Source organism: Anoplolepis gracilipes, chromosome 17, assembly GCF_047496725.1.
Source record: "Anoplolepis gracilipes chromosome 17, ASM4749672v1, whole genome shotgun sequence".
Lineage (NCBI taxonomy): Eukaryota > Metazoa > Arthropoda > Insecta > Hymenoptera > Formicidae > Anoplolepis > Anoplolepis gracilipes.
The window spans coordinates 4,614,269-4,621,997 of NC_132986.1; positions in this window are offsets into that span (position 1 = coordinate 4,614,269).

Consider the following 7,729-nt stretch of genomic DNA (forward strand, 5'->3'; position numbering starts at 1 on the left):
TTTGCAGTTATTGTTAATATTTTAATTCTCTAGATATTGCCCAACAATTTAAAACACATAATTATGTTAAAGTAAAAATGTGTAACTGCTAGTTGCAAATTCAGATTTTTTTCTTAAAGGTAACTATGTGTTTTCTTTACACCAATTGATTTGTCTCATTATTCTGTGCATAAAAGTATTAGAGTAAAATAATCGAAAAATTAATATTTTACGAGATATCTTGTATTTTATGTCAAAATACTGCAACTTTGAAGCTTTATAACTCCAAAAATATTCAATCAAAAAACATTTAATTATAGTGTTTGGGAAAGCTCTCGAGACGAGCTACAGGAATATGCAACAAAAGATGTTGGTTCTCATTTAAGATTTTCAAGATGATCTTCGCGTGACCTTCAAATAATTATCCAAGATCAAACCAATGGCACCATCTTACAGCCCCTTCGAAATCATACAACTTATGTCTGAAACATTTTTTTCTAAAATAAAAAATAAGAGAGATATTTGGGGTGGGACATTAAAATGGGACACCCTGTATGCACACATACACATACGCGCGCATACACGATATACACACACACAAATATTTTAATTGGAAGAATCGGTCTCCCTTGTGACGAAGTCACCAGGGGCCGAACAGCCGCCCCTGCAAACAATCTGTGCCTTTCGGCGCCACCAGACATTGCGGCGTTGGAGCTCCCGGGCTCCCTACCCGACCATCTCTTCACTGTACTCAAACCAGAGAATGGAAGGACGGCCGACGGGTAAAAGTCGGCTCGGCCAGAGAACCGGCACCTAGTCCTATCCTGATCCTGTCTCGAGGGTGTTCTCTGAGGCTCCTGACTCCTGAGACTTTACCTGCGATACACTGGACAACGGGCGTTCTCGTTGCCCCGGCCGGGCGTTCTCGGTTTCCGGTTCCTTTCCTGCGATACATCAGACAACTGGCGTTCTCGTTGCCTCAGCCGGGCATTCTTGGCGTCCGGTTCCTTTCCTGCGATACTCCGGACAACGGGCGTTCTCGTTGACTCGGCCGGGCGTTCTCAGCCTCCGGCTGTTCGCGACCGAACAAATCGTCCATTTCCGGACGCCAGCAAACAAACCACCCGTCTCCGGGCGAGCACCGAAACATCCGTCCGTCTCCGAACGCCGCCGACAAGCCGTCCATATTTGAACACCCCCGCCAGACCGTCCGTCTCCGAACGCCACCGACCGCCACTCACGGCCAAGTCTCTCGGCCGCCGACGACACTCGCTGTCGCCCCGCATTGCATATATATGTCACCGCCTCAGGCATTGTATATAAGTCATCCACACTCATCTTACAAGGAGAGGTCGCGGTTGACTAATCATTGATTTTGATCTCCTTGCACATACTTAATCTAAATCGAAAATAAGTTGATCCGTACCCGAGCGTTTCATCCAATGCGTCTTATTAGTAATATTTTTTATACTTGAAATTTTAAATGATTGATAATGTACGTAATGAAACATAAAGAAAGGTGTACTATTGACCAGTATCGTATAGCGGATTGAGTGAACGCCAGACTAGTAATAGGGACAACCCAAGATCAAAACCTACCCAAACTTTTTTTTTATTTTATTTTTTATTCTATTTACCCCCGCATAAGTCTCCACCTTGGCGCGGTGGAGGAGCTTACGGTCACACCCAGGTTCACCCTCAGAGATGAAATGGGTGTGACCGACGAAGAGGGACCCCCAAAGCTAAAGTAGTAGCGACCGTGCCGACGGCTACATCACGCAGGAAGCGCTCGGTGCCTCCCGGACACCGGGCAAAATCCGGGAATAGACAGCCAAGCCTCGGGCGAACGCGGCTCCGCACTGGGTGAGACCGCTCTCTCGCGAATTCGTGGGAAAAACATGTATAAAAATAATAATAACAAAAAAAACTTAAACAAAGTCCTCCAGTAGCTTCCCTAGAAAGCGAACGACCGGAGGAAGTTTCTAATGCGGGGGCGGGCACCTCTGGTACCCACTCATAAACCCACATTCGATATAGCGACACTGCTAGACGACGCTATAAGAAGCAGATGCAGCTCCAGGAGGAGGGGCAGATCATGGAGACCGAAACAACTCGTTCTGCAGTTGCCTCTGTTCCTGAGGGAACAGGAGGATCGAGACAGGCTGGAACGGCAAAACGCCCCAGAACGACCACGAACACTCCTAGCTCCTCAAACAGGCAACCTGGAAAAAAGCCCCAGATCAACGATCAGGGATCGTTCGCCCAGGCGGCCAAGGGTATCACCAGGATCGCTGTCATCGCAGACAACTTTCCTGATAGAAAACTAGGCGACGGAAAGGCAGCGGAGGTCAAAAAGCTGATCAGGAGACGCATTATTGCGCTCCAGAAAAGCATGAAAGCTCCCAGCTTCACCGGCTCCTGGATTAGGGATGAGGCACTCGTTTTCGCCTGCGCAAACGAGGAATCGGCGGACTAGCTAAAAAGCCTCTCCGCCGATCTTAGCGTAGAGAACGCTCCCCTGCGTGTGTGCGGTCGGTGAGCTATCAAAGCGACATCGGGTGATGGTGCACGTGGAGGAGCCGGACCTCTCAACCAAGGAAGCCATTTAACTCCTTGAGAGGCAGAATACGGGCCTGGCCCCCGGGGATTGGATGGTCTCGGTTAGGAGTAAAAGTAGGGATACTTCGACCACCCACTTCGCCTGCCTGGTGGCTGCGCAATCGCTGGAGGCCCTTAAGGCCTGCAATTTCAGGCCTTTCTGTGGCTCTACTCGAGCAACTGTTAAGTTGCTTGAAAAAGAACGCAGGGAGAAACCCGCTGCTGCGGGAACTAACAATCGGACCTGAACCAACTATGGTCAGGCCTGGCGTTCGTAACTCAGATTAATTTGCATCACAGCAAAGGCGCCTCGGCGATTTTAGCCAGGAGCATGACTGCGATGTGGACAGGTATAGCACTAATTCAGGAACCATGGCTCCTGAAGAATACTATCAAAGAATTGAGTGGGTGCGGCACAATATGCTACACACGATCAAATCGAAAAATTAGAACTTGCATAGCCACAAAGGGTCTAACTGCAATTTTTATGCCACAGCTCAGCTGTGAGGACTTAACAGTAATCCAGACGAAGTTAAAATTTTCGACAACGGAATCCTTGGATGTTGATAGGCTCAGCTTACATGCCCTATGACTCCGAGAAACCACCACCTTAGGTGGAAATCAAAAACCTGATAACCTATGTGGAGGAACACGGACTCGGATTACTACTTGGATGCGATGCCAATTCCCACCACGTCGGGTGGGGGAGCTCGGACATCAATTCCAGGGGAGAGAGCCTGCATGATTCATCATGAGAACTGGCCTCATTATTCTAAATAGAGGTACAGAATTTACCTTTCAGGACTCTCTAGAAGACAAGAGGTAACCGACATCACTTTATGTATGAGGAGGATGGCTGGTCTAGTGATGGACTGGAGGATCTCGAATGAGCCCTCTGGTTCTGATCACAGACAAATACGTCTCTTTGCCACATATCGGAGGACAAATGGACGCGTAATCCAAAAAAGACCGATTGGGATGGATATATCACTGCTCTATCAGCCAGTCTCGTCAGTCCCATCCAAATTCGTTAACAAGAATGATCTTGACGCGGCGGCACTTTTCATGAAGGGCGCCATAATAGATGCCTATGAAGCAAACTGTCCGCTGAGGACGAGCCAGTCCTCTACCAAAGTTCCCTGGTGGAGCAAGGAGCTTACGAAGCTCAAGTTGAAGACTAGGAGACTCTTCAACAAAGCCAAGAATTCTGGGTCCGCAGCCTGCTGAGAAGCCTTTAGAAGTGCACGGCGGGAGTACAATAAAGCCATAACCTCAGCTACAAATGACAAAACTGAAAGAATTTCTGTGAAAGCATGGAGAGCCTCCCAGAAGCATCCAGACTTAATAGCTCTGATAGTCGCTCGCAAATGGGCTGTCTCAAACACCCAAACGGACATTAAACTGAATCTTTAACACTCCTGATGGAGACTCACTTTCCGGATTTTCAACTTCTGACATCACAACACCCCTCTTTCAAGGCGCTTATATCCAGGGATGGTTACAAGCCCAGGTCGCTAGCGGCAAAGGTGGTGTATCCGAAAGGTGTGGAGTAGGCCATCCGGTTCTTTGACCCCTACAAAGTACCGAGCCCAGATGGAATCTACCCCATCCTTCTTAAAGAGGGGTTGGGACCTCTGTTGGGCCTCCTTACAAAAATCTTTAGAGCTAGCATAGCTCTAAGACACGTCCCACCAGCCTGGAGTGGCACTAGAGTGTGCTTCATTTCAAAGCCAGGTAGAAACGGCCATATTATGGCTAAAGATTTTAAACCCATCAGCCTTACCTCCTTTTTGTTAAAAACATTAGAGAGATTGGTTGAGGGCTTCATAAAAACAGAGCCTCTGGTTCGTAAACCCTTGTCTTCATGTCAGTACGCCTACAAGGAGGACAGGTCTACAGACTCTGCCCTACATCACCTTATGAGCAGTATTGAAACTCAACTCACAGCCCAGGGCTACGCCCTAGGCGTCTTCTTAGATATTGAGGGAGCTTTTGATAGCACCTCTTATCCGGTTATTATAAGAGCCATGGGCAACCATGACATACCAGCCGCTATTATTGACTGGACATTAAGCATGTTGACAGGCAGACTTCTAACTGTCAATCAGGGAAACTTGACTCTGAGAGGTGTCTCCGCGAAAGGCTGCCCGCAGGGTGGGGTTCTGTCTCCACTCCTGTGGTGCCTTGTGGTGGATGAGCTCCTAGTCAATCTGCAGAAAGCCAGTCTCCGAGTATATGGCTATGCTGACGATGTAGCCATCGTGCTAAGAGATGGCTTTCGAGAATCGTTCAAAACTGGTGAGGCTAGAGGTCTAACGATAAACCCGAATAAGACTGAAGTCATGATCTTTACCAGGAAATACAAGCCAGAAAGCATCGACGCGCTAAAACTCTGGAACAAAGAAATACAGTTTTCCTCTTCCATAAAATATTTGGGTGTCCACTTGATCCCAAATTGAACTGGAACTATCATCTTGAAGTGAAAAGAAAGACATTCTACATCTCTTTTTGGGTATGTAGAAGAACGATGAGCGCTACCTGGGGGATCAAGCCCAGCATTGCGTTATGGATCTACAAGTCTGTTCTGCTGCCGAGGATAACGTATGCGGCGGTGGTCTGGTGTAGAAAAAGTGGGAGCAAGGAACCTGCTGAAAAGTTTACAAGGTGGATACCTAAGGGCAGCAGTAGGGGCCATGAAAACCACCCCAACAGAGGCGCTGAAAGGTAGGCCTTTGCATTCCTCTGCTTAACTAGGGGATCATCTGTGCGGCCAAGTCGGCGGCTTACAGATTATACTGTCAAAAGGAATGAAGATACGCTGAACCTGGAACACACCAGACTAAGCTTTTTTCAAGATCGCCCTCTCACCCTGGAACAGGATAGATCGACCAGGAAATACCATCTAGAAAAGACTTTCAAGGTTCTTATACCAGATAGGGCAGACTGGAAGAATCAATGTTTTATTGACCACCTGAGTCCAGACGTATGGTATATACAGACAGTTCAGGCAACAATGGTCGCTATGGAGCAGGCATATATGCTTTAAAGTACAATCACAAAACAAGCATTCCCATAGGGGGACTGACCACGGTCTTTCAAGCTGAAGTCTTAGCCATTTTGAAATGCGCTAACCTACAAATCACTACCGGGGCGGGTAAAAAAACATTGTTGTATGCTCGGACAGCCGAGCAGCCCTGGGTGCTCTTGCTAAACCTACCACGGAATCCTCCCTGGTTTGGGATTGCATGCAAGCACTCAATCGACTTGAGGAACACAACAAGGTTACCTTGATATGGGTACCGGGTCACCAAGATATCCAAGGCAATGAGGTGGCGGACGATTTAGCAAAAGCAGGCACCCTTGAGGATCCTGCTGAACAGATCGTAGGAGTCCTTTTTGCTCTGGGCAAAAGAATCATTGTGGGACACCAACGAGCGCCTCGCGAGGGAGAGGGACTCCGCCGGAGATGATCTCCGGAAAGAGGTCTCCTTCCTCAGGAGAGAGCTGGAACAGAGCTGGAAAGAAATCGAGGCCCTTAGGGCGGAGAGGTTCTGCTCTGTTGCCGCTGCGGCTCCTGCCCTTGCCCCATCCAAGGTTATCAATGTGGAGAAGGTCTACTTGGACGTTCATGGCCTAAGGAATGCAAGAGTCCCTCCCCAAAGAGATGAGGTCTCCCACCCCACGGGCCAGGAAGAACTGATGGAGACGGAGCGAGTGGGAGTCATTTGACCACGTTGTTATTGACCACAGATACTTTTGACCACGTTGCATTTGACCACGTTACTTCCCCTTAAACCTCTGATCCTACGGCAAAATTTGAGAGTGGAGGTATAATTCCCCTTTCGCAGTCGTAGCATGAGAGGATTTTTTTCGTAGGATAAGAGGGTCGTAAGATAAATGATCCGACTGTATGATGTTAGACTGAAATCACATGGTGCGGAATAGAAGTACGGAATAGAAAATGCGTCATAGAAACAGCCAATCAGAGCTTAAGAAGACATTGCGGCAAAGTTCTAATTGGCTGTTTCTATGACGCACTCTCTATTCCGCATCATGTGATTTCAGCCTTAAAACAAGAACAAACGCGAGGTTAGGATATCTGTTATATCTGGAGTAAGCATAGAAGAACGTTATGTTAGAATATTTTTAATATTTAAATAATAAAGTATTATTTAATAAAATGTAGAAAATAATAAATTATTATTTAAATAAAAATATTCTTACATAGCGTTCTTCTACAATACCTACTCTAGATACGACAGATATTCCAACCTTTGTTTTAATATCATGATTGAAATAATAGAAATATTCTAACAGAGCGTTTATCTAGACACCTACTCCAAGTGACAGATATCCTAACCTCGCGTTCGCCCCTGTTTTAATATATTTCGTGTTTTTAGTATCAAATATTTGGGGTGGGAATCTATTGACCACGTCGTCAATTGGCCAATTTAAAATTAGGCTCTCTGATTGGTTAATCGTTGCTGATGACTCTAGGTATAAAGTTTACGGGATATTGTTCCTTTTCACGATATAACTTTGGATAAGAAATTTTTGTTAACATAACATACTGGAGTATTTTAGCAACGTCAGACAAGTGGACGTATGACACACTTCGAATTGACGGAATCTACCATCACATTTTGTTTTTACTTACAATTAGAGTCCTATATAAACAGAGAAGCGACATCGGCATCGCGATTTCTGATTGGTGATACCCCTACCTAATTGAAGCAGCTATATTGAGCCCCAAAATGGAGATAAACATATGCAGCATGCAGCATGTGTTTAGCTAGTGTTTAGGTTAGATATAATATTGTAATTGTCATTAGAAATAGACATCATATAATATATATGTATTTAATGTATAATATATATTTAATTTATATCGTTTATTTTTTAACTTTCAGTCTCTAAATATAATAATATAAAAAAATTAATATAATAAATATAAAGAGATGGTACGAGTGTGCGAAGTTTTTGGCTGTCTTGTTCGGGAAGGTTAAGGATTAAGATTATATTCAATATAATTAAAATGATTGTATATGCAATACATCACTTACATTTTTGCGTAACATTTTTAATTGTTATTATTACTTGAAAGAGAGAGAGAGAGAGAGAGAGAGAGAGAGAGAGAGAGAGAAAGCGAGAG